The sequence below is a fragment of the Ovis aries genome, chromosome 23 (genome assembly GCF_016772045.2).
Source record: "Ovis aries strain OAR_USU_Benz2616 breed Rambouillet chromosome 23, ARS-UI_Ramb_v3.0, whole genome shotgun sequence".
Lineage (NCBI taxonomy): Eukaryota > Metazoa > Chordata > Mammalia > Artiodactyla > Bovidae > Ovis > Ovis aries.
Window position 1 is genome coordinate 538,788 of NC_056076.1, and position 17,940 is coordinate 556,727.

A 17,940-nucleotide genomic window follows, 5' to 3' on the forward strand; every position below is an offset into this window, starting at 1 on the left:
TGCTGCTGCTGCTGCTAAGTCACTTCAGTCATGTCCAACTCTGTGCAACCCCATAGATGGCAGCCCATCAGGCTCTGCCGTCCCTGGGATTCTCCAGACAAGAACACTGGAGTGGGTTGCCATTTCCTTCTCCAATGTGTGAAAGTGAAAAGTGAAAGGGAAGTTGCTCAGTCGTGTCCAACTCTTCGGGACCCCATGGACTGCAGCCCATCAGGCTCCTCCGTCCATGGGATTTTCCAGGCAAGAGTAATGGAGTGGGGTGCCATCGCCTTCTCCGAGTAAGACTTGCAGTGCACACCAAATGAGCCTGGCATGTGCTGAATTAAATATGTTTCCATACAAAAGGGATTTGTTTAAACATATGGATAACTGTAGAGAGAACTCCTCAGGTCTCAAGAAAAAGAAAATTTTACATTTTTAACCTGGAAAGTAAGAGATAATTATGGTAGTGGTAATGAATGAACCATAGAGTGACGTGACTTTGGATGATGAAAATACATTTGTATTGTCAGAGACTTGTGGCTCCAAAAGCATCATTCATATAAAGTTTTAGCTTCTACATGGGACAAGAGGGCCTGAGGGCCTTTTGCCGTTTGGGGTCAGGGTGGAGATGGGCATGTGAAGGAGGCAAGTCCTACCCTGTTCAGAGTGCCTGCCCTCTGTCTTCCCTACCAGTTCAACACTGTTGGACCAATTCAAACTGGAAAAGCTTGCCCTTCCAGCTTAGATGAAGTCTCACATCCTGTTCTCCTCTGCAAGGCCCAGCAGTAATGGGAGTGGGGGTTTCCCTGAGTTCTTAATACATCTTCATCATCTAAACTGATGTGTGCTGACGGGGGATGCCGGACCCTTAGTCTCTCAGTGTTTTCCATCTGCCTGGAGCGAAAGCAGGAGCCTCCATGTGCACCAACCAGTCTGCCACCACCTTCTGGAGTTTCCATATTTCTCAACACAAACTTCCAAAAAGCCTTCAGTTGGCTGTTAAAATAATTATTCTTAGGCTTCTCTGTTTGGAGAAGGCGATGGCACCCCACTCCAGTACTCTTGCCTGGAAAATCCCATGGACGGAGGAGCCTGGTGGACTGCAGTCCATGGGGTCACGAAGAGTCGGACACGACTGAGCAACTTCCCTTTCACTTTTCACTTTCACACACTGGAGAAGGAAATGGCAACCCACTCCAGTCTTCTTGCCTGGAGAATCCCAGGGACAGGGAAGCCTGGTGGTCTATGGTGTCGCACAGAGTCGGACACGACTGAAGCGACTTAGCAGCAGCAGCAGCAGGCTTCTCTGTTGGTTCAGTGGTAAAGAATCTGCCTGTCAATGCAGGAGATGTGGGTTCCATCCCTAATCCAGGAAGATCCCACATGCAACTAAGCCCATGCCCCACAATTACTGAAGCCCGAGAGACCAAGAGCCCGTACTCCCCAACAAGAGAAGCCACCGCAATGAGAAGCCCATGCACCGCAGCTAGAGAGCAGCCCCTGCTCGCTGCAACTAGAGAGAAACCCGAACAGCAACGAAGACCCTGCACAGCCAAAAATGAATAACTAAATAATTTTTAAAAATTATTCTTTGAAGTGAAAGGTAAAACGCCCTATAAACTACAATTCATATGAAATAAAATTCGTATCTTTGAAGTATAAATTCAGTAGGGTCTAGTATTTTCAGAGTTGTGCAGTCATTACCATTATCTAATTTTAGAACATTTTCTTGCGCCTAAAAAGAAACCCCATACCCATTAGCAGCCATTCTCAATTACTTACTACTTCTAGTCCCTGGAAACCACTACTCTACTCTCTTTATGAATGTGCCTGTTCTGTATATCTCATATAAATAGGATCATACAACATATGACCTGACGTGTCTCATGTCTTTCATTAAGATAATGTTTTCAAGGTTCAGATTCGTCATACTTCTCTCCTTGTCATGGGTGAATAATATTCAGGAGTAAGAGCATGTATGGCTTTTGGTTTATCCGTTCATCAACTGAGGAGTTTTCACTCTGTGGCTATCCTGAATATCGCTGTTATGTACGAGTTTTTCTGTAGACCTTTGTGTCCCTTCATCTTGGGTACATACCTAGGGATGAAATTTCTGGGCTATATGGCAATTCTTTGTTCCACATTTTTAGGAGCTGCCAAACTGATCACCAAAATAAAGACATATTTTATATTCCTACAAAAACGTATGAGAGAGTCCAGATTCCTCCACATTCTTACCAACACATTGTCGTTTCTGTCTCTTTTTTTCCACATCAGATGGCACACAGGATCTTACTTCCCTGACCAGGGATTGAACCCATGCTCCCTGCAGTGGAAGCATAACATCTTAACCACTGGAAAGCCTGGGAAGGCCCTGTCCCCTATCTCTTTGATCGTAATCATGCCAGTGGATGACATGGTGGCTTATTACAGTTTTGATTTGTGTTTTCCTAATGACTAATGATGTTGAACATCTTTTCATGTATTTATTGGCCATGTGTATATCTTCTTTGGAGAAATGTCTATCTAGTCCTTTGCCCATTTTTAATAGGTTGTTTGTTGTCATTGAGTTTTAAGGGTTCTTTATATATTTTTGGTGCAAGTCCATTATATATCTAATTTGATAATTTTCCCCCCATTCTGTAGATTATCTTTTCACTTTCCTTGCACAGAAGTTTTCAGTTTTGATGAAGGCCAATTTATCTAATTTTTTTCTTTTGTTTTGCATGCTTAGTATCATATTGAAGAAATTATTGCCTAACCAAAGTAATGAATGTAATCCTATGTATTCTTCTAAGAGGTTTATAATTTTAGTTCTCATATTTATGTCTAGGATCCAGTTTTAGTTTCAGTTCAGTTCAGTTCAGTCACTCAGTCATGTCCGACTCTTTGCGACCCCATAAATCGCAGCACGCCAGGCCTCCCTGTCCATCACCAACTCTCAGAGTTCACTCAGACTCATGTCCATCAAGTCGGTGATGCCATCCAGCCATCTCATCCTCTGTCGTCCCCTTCTCCTCCTGCCCCCAATCCCTCCCAGCATCAGAGTCTTTTCCAATGAGTCAACTCTTCGCATGAGGTGGCCAAAGTACTGGAGTTTCAGCTTTAGCATCAGTCCTTCCAAAGAAATCCCAGGACTGATCTCCTTTAGGGTGGACTGGTTGGATCTCCTTGCAGTCCAACGGACTCTCAAGTCTTTTCCAACACCACAGTTCAAAACCATCAATTCTTCAGTGCTCAGCTTTCTTCAGAGTCCAGATCTCACATCCATGCATGACTACTGGAAAAACCATAGCCTTGACTAGACGGACCTTTGTTGGCAAAGCAATATCTCTGCTTTTCAATATGCTGTCTAGGTTGGTCATAACTTTCCTTCCAAGAAGTAAGCGTCTTTTAATTTCATGGCTGCAGTCACCATCTGCCATGATTTTGGAGCCCCCCAAAATAAAGTCTGACACTGTTTCCACTGTTTCCCCATCTATTTCCCATGAAGTGATGGGACCAGATGCCATGATCTTAGTTTTCTGAATGTTGAGCTTTAAGCCAACTTTTTCACTGTCCACTTTCACTTTCACCAAGAGGCTTTTTAGTTCCTCTTCACTTTCTGCCATAAGGGTGGTGTCATCTGTATATCTGAGGTTATTGATATTTCTCCCGGCAATCTTGATTCCAGCTTGTGTTTCTTCCAGCCCAGCGTTTCTCATGATGTACTCTGCATAGAAGTTAAATAAGCAGGGTGACAATATACAGCCTTGACGTACTCCTTTTCCTATTTGGAACCTGTCTGTTGTTCCATGTCCAGTTCTAACTCTTGCTTCCTGACCTGCATATAGGTTTCTCAAGAGGCACATCAGGTGATCTGGTATTCCCATCTCTTTCAGAATTTTCCACAGTTTATTGTGATCCACACAGTCAAAGGCTTTGGCATAGTCAATAAAGCAGAAATAGATGTTTTTCTGGAACTCTCTTGCTTTTTCCATGATCCAGCAGATGTTGGCAATGTGATCTCTGGTTCCTCTGCCTTTTCTAAAACCAGCTTGAACATCAGGAAGTTCACGATTCATGTACTGAGGAAGCCTGGCTTGGAGAATTTTGAGCATTACTTTACTAGCATGTGAGATGAGTGCAATGGTACGGTAGTTTGAGCATTCTTTGGCGTTGCCTTTCTTTGGGATTGGAATGAAAACAGACCTTTTGCAGTCCTGTGGCCAATGGAGAGTTTTCCAAATTTGCTGGCATATTGAGTGCAGCACTTTCACAGCATCATCTTTCAGGATTTGAAATAGCTCGACTGAAATTCCATCACCTCCACTAGCTTTGTTCGTAGTGATGCTTTCTAAGGCCCACTTGACTTCACATTCCAGGATGTCTGGCTCTAGATGAGTGATCACACCATCATGATTGTCTTGGTCAGGAAGCTCTTTTTTGTACAGTTCTTCTATATATTCTTGCCACCTCTTCTTAATATCTTCTGCTTCTGTTAGGTCCATACCATTTCTGTCCTTTATCGAGCCCATCTTTGCATGAAATGTTCCCTTGATATCTCTAATTTTCTCGAAGAGATCTCTAGTCTTTCTCGTTCTGTTGTTTTCCTCTATTTCTTTGCATTGATCGCTGAAGAAGGCTTTCTTATCTCTCTTTGCTATTCTTTTGAACTCTGCTTTCAGATGCTTATATCTTTCCTTTTGTCCTTTGCTTTGCTTTTCTCTTCTTTTCACAGCTATTTGTAAGGCATTTCTTTTCCATGGGGATGGTCTTGATCCTTGTCTCCTGTACAATGTCACGAACGTCCGTCCATAGTTCATCAGGCACTCTATCTATCAGATCTAGTCCCTTAAATCTATTTCTGAAGTAGGAGTCCAACTTCATTGCTTTGCCTGTGAGTATCAAATTCCCACACCATTTGTTGAAAAGATTACTCTATGCCGCCATTCAGTTGTCTTAGAATTCTTCTTAAAATCAATTGATCACAGATGTAAGGGTTATTTTCCTGGACTCCCAATTTTATTCTATTGATTATATGTCTACTTTTATGCCAGCAGTACACTGTAAGTTTTGAAATTCAGAAACATGAATCCCTGCTGTTCTTCTTTTTCAAGAATCTTATGGATTTTCTGGGTCCCTTGCATTTCCATATAAATTTTAGGGACAGCTTGCCAATTATTGTAAAAAGGCAGCTACGATTTTGATAGGGCTAGAAATGGTTCTGTATTAACAGTCTTCCAGTTCATAAACATTGAATCTTTTTTCCCTTTCCTTCCTTCCCTCATTCCTTTCATGCCATAAGTAACCATCTGCTTCCTGAAGATGTCTGCCAATAACTTTGAGAAAATACTTGGCAAAATGCGAACTCATCAGAGAATTATAGGTAATATATTAGAAATGAAGAACAAGATGGCTACTATTCCAAAAAGTCTTACTTTATGAATTAAAGACTGTTTATTTTGTCCTTTTACATGTCTATATATGTGCTCGCACTATTCAGGTCTTCTTTAATTTTTCAACAATACTCTGTACACTGTAGTTTTCAGTATATGAGTCTTTCACTTCTTTTGTTACATTTATTCCTAAATATTTTAATCTTTTCTGATGCTATTATAAATGAAATTTTCTTAATTTCATTTTCAGTTGCTCATTGCTAGTGTACAGTAATAAAATTAATATTCATATGTTGATACTGTTCCCAGCAATCATACTGAACTCATCTATTAGGTCTAATAAGTAATTATTGCAGATTCCTTAGAGCTGTCTACGTATAAGAATGTATCATTTGGGGATAGACATATTTTTAATTCTTCCTTTTCAACCCAGATGTCTTTTATTTTTTCCCTAGGTGCCCTGGGTAGAACCTGTAGCACAATGTTAAACAGTAGTTGTTAGAGTGGAAATTCTTTCCTTGTTCCACATCTCAGGGTGAAAATCTCTGTCGTTAACCATTAAGCATGAGGTGTTGGGACCGTCCTTGTGGCTTAGATGGTAAACAATCTGCCTGTAGTGCAGAAGACCCAGGTTTGATCCCTGGGTCCGGAAGATACCCTGGAGAAGGGAATGACTACCCATTCCAATATTCTTGCCTGGAGAATTTCATGGACAAAGGAGACTGGTGGGCTACAGTCCATGGGTTGCAAAAGGTCAGACATGACTGAGCAACTAACACACTTTCAGGGTTTATTTGGAAACAGCAAAAAATTGCAATTTGAGCATGCAATCTATGGCAAACCACAGGCATGTTCACAGAACAAAGGAAAGGAATCTGCTTTTATGGGGAAAATGGGGAAGTTGCAGGGTCTGTTCTAAGTGAAAGTTCATTGGAGGAAGGTAGAAGTTCAGACTGGTGATGGCTTCTCATTGGTTGAGCTGTGATGTTTCTCATTGGCAGGACTGTTGCTGAGCAAGGAGAAATTCTTCCTTTGGGATAGTAATGTAGTCACTTCCTGTTTGGGAGTGCAAGGTATGCTTCTTCCTTTGAGGTGTGTACATGAAGATCAGTGTGTGCAAATGATGGTGAGTGGTAATGCACGAGAGCTCCCTCTGCAGGTCATTCCCGACTCTAGTTTTAGTTGAGGTCTCCTTTATTAATTTCCAGAGGTTACCTATGGATTTTCGTAGAAGCCCTCTATCAGGGTGGAGAAGTCCCTTATATTCCTAATTCATTGAGTATTTTAGATCATTAAAATGTGTTAGATTTTGCCAAATGCTGTTTCTGCATCTACTGAGATGATCATGTGGCTTTGTTCTTTATTAATATTATATACAACATGATGTTCAGGTGTTAAACTAATCTTGCATCCCTGTGATAAATCTCACTGGTCATAATGTATTGTTCTTTTTGTATAGTTCTTTACTGGATATGGCCTACTAGTATTTTGTTGAGAATCTCTGAGTCTCTATTCACAGTGGATATTAGTTTGTAGTTTTCCTGTAATGTCTTTTTCTGGCTTTCACAGGGTAATAATACTTCAAAGAATAAGCTGGAAAAGTTCCTTCTTTTGCGTTTTAGATTTGAGAAGAATTGGTGTTATTTATGTAAATGTTTACTAGAATTCACTAGTGAAGCCATATGGACATGGGCTTTTCTTTGTGGGCAGTTTCAAAATTACTAATTAAATATCTTGTAATAAGTTTAATCAGGTTGTCTATTTCTTGTTGAGTCAGTTTTGGTAATCTGTGTATTTCTAGGAATCTATCCTTTTCACCTTGGTTATCAAATTTGTTGACACACAGTTATTAGTAGCATTCCTTTGTCATACTTTTAAAAAGAAAACTTTTAATTTTAGAACAACTCTAGATTTATAGAAAGTTGAGAAAATAGTACAGAGAATTTCCATATGTATACCACATCAAGTTTCCTCTGTTATTACCATCTAATGTTAATAAAATCTAATGGTACATGTGTTATAATAGGTCTGTAAATATTGTACATTTCAATGGAATGCATATTTATTTTTCCTTCAGTTCAGTTCAGTTTAGTCGCTCAGTCATGTCCAACTCTTTGCGACCCCATGAAGCGCAGCACGCCAGGCCTCCCTGTCCATCACCAACTCCCAGAGTTCACTCAGACTCACGTCCATCGAGTCAGTGATGCCATCCAGCCATCTCATCCTTGGTCGTCCCTTCTCCTCCTGCCCCCAATCCTCCCAGCATCAGAGTCTTTTCCAGTGAGTCAACTCTTCGCTTGAGGTTCTCATCTAATACTCTTTTAGCTTTGTGTTTCAAAATCCTGTACAGGATACATTATATTTGTTGTGATATCTCCTTAGGTTCCTCTTGACCATGAGAATTATGCTCTGTTTTGTACTACCTCTATAAGTTGAATGTTGAATTTAATCCATATGTTGAATCCTTAATCCCCAGTTTGATGGCATTTGGGAGTTAATTAGGGTTACATTAGGGTCATGAGTGTGGGAACCTCATGATGCAATTAATGTCCAGAGGAAAAGACACAAAAGTGCTCCATCATGTGAGGACACACAGTATGAAGGCAGCCATCAGCAAATCAGGAAAAGAGCTCTCACCAGATACCGAATCTGCCAGCACCTTGACCTTGGAATGTCCAGCCTTAAGAACTGTGAGAAAAAAATTCTTGTTTAAACTAGCCAGTCCATAGTATTTTGTTATAGCAGCTCAAGAGGGACCTGAGCAGTTTTAAGGAGTGTTGGTCACTTAAAATCCACTATCTTTGTGGATTGTCCTTCAGTGAGATTTGCCTGTTGGGCTTCGCATTACTGTACAGAGAGTACTGGTTTGGAGAGGAAGACTGCAGAGGTAAAGTGCCATTTTCATCACATCTTATCAAGAGTGCACACTGTCAACATGGCCCATTACTGTTGCTGTTGACCTTGATGACACAGCTGGGAATGTTTGCCCCATTTCTCCACTTATCCTTTCTCTCACTTTCCATACAGTATTTGGGATGAGCTCTGGGTTATGTTCTGTCTCCTTGAAGGTGTGTATCTACATCAATTACTTGGAGTTCTTCTGCATGATAGATCTGTCTATTCTCTCCCAATTACTCTTCAGCCATTTATTATGTCATTATGGACATGTGGACATTTATTTTGTACATTGAGTTTAATCCAGTACCACTACTGATTTTGTTGCTCATATTATACCAGCTTCAGCAATTTGGAGCTTTTTCAGTTGGTTTGTATTTCTCTTTGACATATCCCCATGCTTAGGTATTTTGTTTTTAGCACTTTCCTACTGTCTGGTATTATAAAATTTCCCAGGCTCATCTTGTGTATTCTGTATACCATTTCTAGAGTCAGTCAATTCTTCAAGGAGTTTCTTGGGTGTTAGGTATGAGTGTTACTACTGAGATGCTTATGATCCTTCTTTTTTAATATAAACTTATTTACTTTAATTGGAGGCTAATTACTTTACAATATTATATTGGTTTTGCCGTACATCAATCCTTCTTAATCCCTTAAGCTCAGTAGTAATGTTTTCCTCTTTCATTCGTGATTTTAGTACTCTAAATCTTTTCTTGACCCCTCCTACCTAAAATTGGTCAATTTTGTTGATCTTTGATCTTTTCAAAAATCTATTTTTGCGTGTTATTTTCTATAGTTTTTCTATTCTCTATCACATTCTGTTCTAATCGTTATAATTCTTACTACTTGTATTGGATTACTTTTGTGCTTTTTTAGTTTCTAATGGTGGTAGTTTTCAAAACTATGGTTTTTCCAATAGTCATGTATAGATGTGAGAGTTGGACTATAAAGAAAGCTGAGCACTGATGAATTGATGCTTTTGAACTATGGTGTAGGAGAAGACTCTTGAGAGTCCCTTGGACTATAGGGAGATCAAGCCCATCAATCCTCAAAGAAATCAGCCCTGAATATTCATTGGAAGGACTGATGCTGAAGCTGAAACTTCAATACTCAGCCACCTGATGCAAAGAATTGACTCATTTGAAAAACCCTGATGCTGGGAAATTGAATGCAGGAGGAGAAGGGGACGACAGAGGCTGAGATGGTTGGATGGCTTCACCGACTTGATGGACATGAATTTGAGCAATCTCTGGGAGATGGTGATGGTCAGAGAAGCCTGGCATGCTGCTCTATGGCTATTTATAGCTGTGAATCTTTTAAGCACTGTGTTAGCCAAGTCCCTGTTTTCATTTTCTTTAATCTCTTTGTGTTTGCATTGTGCCAGTGTGTTGGTGAATTTCCCAATTTCCTCCAGATTCCCTTTCAGTCCTTTCAAAGTCCCTGAGTCAGAGTGGACTGTAGTGGAATTCTAAACTAAGATCTTGGATTGAACCCCATGCATTGCCAGCTATACCCTAAAATCTTCAGGAATTGAAATTCCAGGCGGAGTGAGCTATCAGGGAAGCCAATATATTTTGAAGTTTACATCTAAGTTTTTTTGTAATAAATGTAGTTGATTACCCCAAGGACTATAGCCTACCAAGCTCCTCCATCCATGGGATTTTCCAGGCAAGAATACTGGAGTGGGTTGCCCTTTCCGTCTCCGGAAGATCTTCCTGACCCAGGGATTGAACCCAGGTCTCCTGTATTGTAGGCAGACACTTTACCATCTGAGTCACCAGGGAAGTCCCTAATAATGTAGTTACAAAAGATAATTTCCAGAGATTTCCCTGGTGGTCCAGTGGATAAGACTCAGAGCTCTCAATGCAGGGGGCCTGGGTTCAATCCCTGGTCAGGGAACAAGATCCCATGTGCGGCAACAAAGACTGAGCATGCTACAGCTAAGACCCAACATAGCCAAATAAATAAAGATTTAAAAAAAAAAAAAGATAATTTCTATCACATTGTAAAAATTCCATTTAAAAATGAAACTTGTACTATATAATCTTTATTCATTAAACAATTGCTGCTGATTGTTTTTAACAGATGTCCTGAGGAAAGGGCTTTTCCCAACAAGTGAGTTCTGACTCAAGCCAAATAAAGACAAACCCTGTGAACAGGGCTTTTCTAGGGACCTGTGAAACAGGTTTAATGATGACAGCTCTGTGCATATGGGGCTCTGAGGTGAGCTCCAAACCAGTTCTGCCCCCTGTAAAACTATTAGGCTGCTGGTTTTCAAAGCTGAGGAACAGAGCACAGGAAGTTAAAACACCGTAAAGCTTGCCACTCTGAGATTCAGATGCTTTTCTGGAATAAACACACCTTGCATTGTTGCTTGCAAACCTTTGATTAATTTCCAGAATTCTCAAAAAGTTGGATTTTTTTACTCTCTTTGCCAGTGCTCTCATTGCTTTTATGGAGGAGCAGGTTTGTGCTGATCATTACTCCACTGTTTTAGACATACTTCAAGGTTAACTTTTAGGACAGCAAATAACTTGTGTTTCCCAAGTTCTTAGCTTTATTGGGTTTCTACCACTCGTTTTGCCTCTTTGCTTCTTGGCCAAGGAAAGGCTTCTCAGTGAAAAAGAACTTTATCAGAAACATAGTTTACTCAATAGCATATTATGTTTGTAGCAACTGAGTCCTAGGTATTGTTCATTCAACAAGCATTTGTCAGAAGTATCCCTTCTTCCTGAAGGAAAAGAGTGTCAAAATAGATAAGACAGATAAATCTTTGTTTTGAAATTATAATGGTCATTTTATTACTTAATATTTTAAAGGAAATAAAAGTGAGTTTCATTTAAAGACTGATTCATTTTTGCTTACTGAGTTCCTTATTTCATTTGAGATAACTAAAAATTTTAAAGAAGTGAACTCCACCCTCCCCTGCCATTTTTACTATTCTATTGTAGGAATAACAGGTATGGTCAGCTGTAAAATTCAATAAATATTAATGCTTGATTCTTTCTTTTTATTTACGTATTTTCAAAATAGTAGGTTGGGACTTCCCTGATGGTACAGTGGATAAGAATCCATCTGCCATTGCAAGGCACATGGGTTTAATCCCTGGTCCAGGCAGACTCCACATGCCACAGAATAACTGAGCCTGTACACCACGACTACTGAACACATACTGTCAACAAGAGAAGCCACTGCAATGAGAAGCCCACACACCACAACACAGAGTAACCCCCACTCACAGCAACTAGAGAAAGCCTGCACAGTAACGAAGACCCAGTACAGCCATAATTGGAAAAAAAAAAATAGTAGGTCGGTTCCTAGGAAACTTCCAGAAATTATCATCCTTATCAATGATAAACACACAAATGATCCACTGTTGGGAGATTATTCAAACTAGTTCCTGAGTCCTTTTGATATGACCCTAATAGTCTTTGATCATTCCTTGCCTCTTAGAAGGATGAGATTCATAGGCTCATACGAATTTCTTGACTCATATCTAGAATTAGCCAGTTTGATAAGGAAGCCTAGATCTTTTTTGAAAAATTGTGTTAAATACACAGAACAAAATACACAAAGCTAGTGGAGGTGATGGAATTCCAGCTGAGCTATTTCAAATCCTAAAAGATGATGCTGTGAAAGTGCTGCACTCAATATGCCAGCAAATTTGGGAAACAGCAGTGGCCACAGCCCTGGAAAAGGTGTTTTCATTCCAATTCCAAAGAAAGGCAATGCCAAAGAATGCTCAAACTACTGCACAATTGCACTTATCTCACACACTAGTAAAATAATGCTCAAAATTCTCCAAACCAGGCTTTAACAGTATGTGAACCATGAACTTCCAGGTGTTTAAACTGGTTTTAGAAAAGGCAGAGGAACCAGAGATCAAATTGCCAACATCCACTGGATCATGGAAAAGCAAGAGAGTTCCACAGAAACATCTATTTCTGCTTTATTGACTATGCCAAAGCCTTTGACTTGTGGATGACAACAAACTGTGGAAAATTCTGAAAGAGATGGGAATACCAGACCACCTGACCTGCCTCTTGAGAAATCTGTATGCAGGTCAGGAAGCAACAGTTCAAACTGGACATGGAACAACAGACTGGTCCCAAATTGGGAAAGGAGTACATCAAGGCTGTATATTGTCACCCTGCTTATTTAACTTCTATGCAGAGTATATCATGAGAAACGCTGGACTGGAAGAAGCACAAGCTGGAATCAAGATTGCTGGGAGAAATATCAAGAACCTCAGATATGCAGATGACACCACCCCTAAGGCATAAAGCAACGAACTAAAGAGCCTCTTGATGAAAGTGAAAGAGAAGAGTGAAAAAGTTGGCTTAAAGTTCAACATTCAGAAAACGAAGATCATGGCATCTGGTCCCATCACTTCATGGGAAATAGATGGGTAACAGTGACAGACTTTATGTTCTTGGGCTCCAAAAGAACTGCAGATGGTGACTGCAGCCATGAAATTAAAAGACGCTTACTCCTTGAAAGAAAAGTTATGATCAACCTAGACAGCGTATTAAAGAGCAGAGATATTACTTTGCCAACAAAGGTCCATCTAATCAAGGCTATGGTTTTTCCACTAGTCTTGTATGGATGTGAGAGTTGGACTATAAAGAAAGCTAGAGTGCCAAAGAATTGATGCTTTTGAACTGTGGTGTTGGAGAAGACTTTTGAGAGTCCCTTGGACTGCAAGGAGATCCAACCAGTCCATCCTAAAGGAAATCAGTCCTGAATATTCTTTGGAAGGACTGATGCTGAACCTGAAACTTTAGTACTTTGGCCACCTGATGCGAAGAGCTGACTCATTTGAAAAGACCCTGATGCTGGGAAAGATTGAAGGCAGGAGAAGGGGACGACAGAGGATGAGATGGTTGGATGGCATCACTGACTCAATGGACATGAGTTTGAGTAAACTCAGGAGTTGGTGATGGTCAGGGAGGCCAGGCATGCTGCAGTCCATGGGGTCGCAAAGAGTCAGACACGACTGAATGAATGAACTGAACTGGAGTTGATTTAAAGTATGGGCATGTGGAGTGTGTGTAGGTTACATTCAAATATTCCAGCATTTTATGTAAGGGACTTGACCTTCTTAGGATTCTGCTGGAATAAAGGTAGGACTGTCCTCACCACTTTTCAAAGCCTTTTTACTCTGTGGATATTGTCCTCTGATGAATAAAATAAAGTTTAAGAATTCTAGTGTCTTTTTTAATTTTGTTACGTGTGCCTTTGGTGTCATATCAAGAAATCATCACCAAACCCCGTGTCCTGAAACTTTCGCCCTATGTTTTTGCTCAAGAATTTTACAGTTGTATGTGTTATATTTAGGCCATGGATACATTTTGAGTTAATTTTTTATAATGGTGTTAGGGAAGGGTCCAACTTCAACATGACAAAATTATTTGATTTTTTAATTTTATATTTTTACTTTCCCGTTAGATCAGATCAGACCAGTTTCTTCTAAATGAAGGAATTAGCTGGCACAATTCATTGCCATATAATTCTTGGTATAATTACCAGAAATTGAAAAAGTTAATGGCTTTAATGACTGGGCAATAAATCTTCCAAGTCACATATTTTCCAAATCTGTTTTCAGCAGACTTGAATGTGGTCCTAATTGAATTGTCGTCTAATAGACTGTTTGAAACAATTCTAATCATAGGCTGCTCTATGGATATTTCTGGCCAAGACTTGGTGAGACTCACAGGCTGAGCATCTCTGTGCCTTCAGAGCTCTCACTGCTGTCTCCTCCTGTCACATGAAAGGCCTCTCAGTACCAACACCATGACAATGAGAAGCAGCAGAAGAATCACTGCTACCCGTGCCATATTTAGCAATCAGGACTTCTCATTAAACCAAAGTTTTTTAAATGTTTCCTTTGGAAGGCTAATAATCATTTGTCAAATCTTATAACTATGTTCCAATTTGATTTAATAATTGCAAAGACAATCTAGAAACTTTTTTACTGTAAAAATCTATTTTTTTTACATTACTTGATTTATAAATGTGATAAAATACACATGCATAAAAGTTACTATCTCAGCCACTTTTTAGTGTACAGTTTGAGGTGAAGTGAAGTGAAAGTCACCCAGTTACGTCAACTCTCTGCAACCCCATGGACTGTAGTCAGCCAGGCCCCTCTGTCCATGGAATTCTCCAGGCAAGAATGCTGGAGTGGGTAGCCTTTCCCTTCTCCAGGGATCTTCCCAACCCAAGGACAGAACCCAGGTCTCCCGCATTGCAAGCGGATTCTTTACCAGCCGAGCCACCAGGGAAGCCCAGTGCAGTTTAGTAGTGTTAATTACATTCACATTGTTGTGCATCTGCTCCAGAACACTTCCATTTTTCAAAACTAAAACTCTACACCCAATAGAAACAACTTTGAAATATTTTCACAAAGAGAGACTTACGGCCTCAAGGGTAATGTTTAACTTCAATTTATCTAATTTTGTTGTAGAGGAGAGTGATAGGGTAACCAAACATAGATTATTAGGATAAAATATCAGGATTAAATTCTCCTGGAGCAGTGCAATGGAAACCAGAGATCAAAGAGAAAAAAACCACCTTGTTCGATTTTCTGATTATTATACAAGAGCTCGTTCATTCTATTTTAAAATGTATGTTGGTAGTATCAAATGACGATGACATTTAGATTTCATTGACTATATTTAAAAGGTCATACGATAAAATATTTATTTTTAAATAAAATATTTACAGCATGCTGGAAATTAGGGCTTCCCTGGTGGCTCAAACAGTAAAGAATCCACCTGCAATGCGGGAGACCTGAGTTCAATCCCTGGGTTACGAAGATCCCCTGGAGGAGGGCATGGCAACCCACTCCAGTACTCTTGCCTGGAGAATCCCTGGGACAGAGAAGTGTGGCAGGCTACAGTCCATGGGGTCACAAAGAGTCAGACATGGCTGAGCGACTAAGCACAGCACAGCTGGAAATTATATTCTTTGCAACTATTTATTTTCATTATGAAAAATTTAGATGCCAACTTAAAGGTGTATTATCCCTTTTATACTGGTAGGTTTTTCCAAAATTTTTGACAGGATATGTCACATGTGAAGACCGCTGCATTAGGAGAGAGGGATCCCTATGGAATACTGAACCAAAATTGAAATTCACTGGAGAATCACATCCTAATGTGTTCAGCGTCTCACTGTGGACTGTGTCTCCACAGCAGGACTCATGAAAGGGTAGCCGCTGAGCTTCACCCTTTTGTCTGTTACATTATTCCATAATCAAACCTGTAAAACAGCTACCAGTTTCAAAGAAAGTTTTAAGAAAAACTTGCATTACTGTGCCTGGCCTAGGTTAGGAAGTAAGTTACACAACTGTATCAAAAGTCTATCTTTCCCTCCCAGCACCACAGAGTAAAAGACAGATGGGAGGAGAGGTTTACAAATCATGTATCTGATAATGAATTATATGCATATATAGAGAGAGAGAGAGAGAGAAATCTATACATATGTAGAGAGAGAGAAAAAGTGAAAGCACAGCGGGGTCAGGGTCAGGGAGCCAGGAAATGGTAGTTACTGCTTGATGGGAGCAGAGTTTTAGTTTTACAAGATAAAGAGTGAAGGCAGATGATAGTGCCGTTGGTTGTGCAGCAGTGTGAAAGTACTTAATGCCCCCGAACTGTATACTTAAGAATGGTTAAGATGGTGAATTTTATGTGTATTTTGCCACAATAAAAAAAGTTCAAAAAAAATGCTTTTATCATCTCACATTTCACACTTCTTTTTGCCCAACTTTGGAACTCATTCAGCAAGTGAAGCATAGGCAACATACAGCTGGATTGACAAAGCCAGCCTCTTTATCAAACACAAACCAGACTTGCTTTCTGTCAGGAAAAACGCAGAATTCATCTGCATTTCAAATTAACATGTATTTTGAGGAAAAGTACTAAAAGAACTATGAAACAAATTGAATTTCATCTGAGATTAATATCAAGTGCAGTCAAGACTATAACACTGCAGAACTAACCTAATACACGCTGCTTCTCATGACTTAAATATGTGGCCTAAGGCTAGGAGTAGGGAGGGGGACAAGGCGTCTGATGTCCCTTGGAGGGAAGTGAGTGTGTTGTATTCAGTTTGGGGGAATATTTGACTGAGGTAAAAGTCAAAAATAGTCTTACTGGTTTCATTAGATATGATTAAACTCTTCTTGCGTATTTAGTGAAAATGAGGCAAGTGTTGATAAAAACTAATTGCTCTGGAAATTAGCATATGTGAGATAGCAAACAGGAAAGATGATGGGTGACTCTTATTGAAATAAACATCATGATGTGACTGGATAACTGATTATGAAAGAAGTCACATTAAACTTGTGTTGTCTGCTTGATCTCGTGTCTTGAAAAGTTGCCAGCCTAGGATGTCTCCCTGTGTGTAAGAGGGGGTGTGCCTTGCCCCCCGGCAGCCTGGCAGCCTGCTCATGTGTGCGTGCTTAGAGAAGATATTGAGAAGTAACAGGGAGAGGGCAAGGGGATGGAGGAGAACACACCCCTGGACCTCAGCGTGTGGAACAGGCTTTAGTTTAATTAGCCACTGAAGGTGGATTTTCCCAAACTTGAAGTTTTTTTTATTTCAGGGGCAATGAAGAATGGTGTTTTCCTTTGCTTTTTAAAAGGGAAATGAGATCTGAGACTGTTTCTCAGGGATCTGTGTAAGCTGAGGTCTGGAGATATTCCCTTTAAGTCAGTGGTTTTATCTGAGTGATTCCCAGACCAGCAGCATCAGCTCCTCCTGGGCACTTGTGAAAAACACACATTCTTGGGCTGCATTCCAAAGTAGCCAGTTCCAGAACTCGGGGGTCCTCCATGACGGATGCCTCCCCAAATTTTAGAGCCACTCACACCTGCATGGTTTGAGTTGCATTGCCCTTGTAGTTGACATAATGTCTAGGTGATGTAACTATTAGTTTTATGTAAACATTAGACATTTCATTTTTGTGTGTTTTGGAACCAATGTAATTAGTTTTCAGTTATATAGAAGAGCACAAAGTCTGTCCTGCCTGATGAATAAAGTTCCCTTTTGCCAAGTGAGGAACAACAGCGTGTCCTAAGCCAGCAGCCTCAGGCCAAACAAACAGGCGGTGTCCTTAGATCGCTGGACAGGTCAGCCTGCGGGAGGTGACCCAGGGTACGCCTAGCAGGTGGCCTGGAGGTCTGCAGGCAACACTGTGGGCATTTGAGCCAGAGCCAGGGGCTGACAGGAAAGAGGTGGGCCCGACTGTTTCCCAGAGCAGGGCAGCGAGCTGCATCTTTTTTAAAGGGACCTGCTCTTTTTAGCCAGAACCCATGCTCCTGTCTCCCAGAGGCTTGTGAAGCATGGTTTTCACCAGGTTCTTTTCTTTCAATTTTGCTGCCACTTCTGATCCTTTTGAAGTGCAGCCATTTGGTGTTTTTAAAATGCAAATCATATCCGGACATTTCCTTCCTTAATATTAAAACTGCCCAGGACTTCCATTCCCCTCAGGGGAGAGTTCAGAAGTTGCAGCTGGCCTTTGTTTCACTCATGCCTCTGAGTGTCTGATGGATGTCCTGGGCTGTGCAGTGTGGCCCAACCTGGGGATGCTCCGGGGTCCCCAGTGAGGAGGGACCCCCACCCTACAGCCTGAGCTGCGCACCTCTCCTGGGGTCCGCAGGACAGGGGTCCATGCGCATGA

General features: G+C 40.6%; 1 protein-coding gene across 1 annotated transcript in view; it reads left to right on the plus strand.

Annotated features, from left to right (window-relative positions):
• Window positions 1-17,940, plus strand: part of PARD6G (par-6 family cell polarity regulator gamma) — a 73,593-nt gene that overhangs the window by 19,585 nt on the left and 36,068 nt on the right. The gene's annotated exons all lie outside the window — the stretch shown is intronic.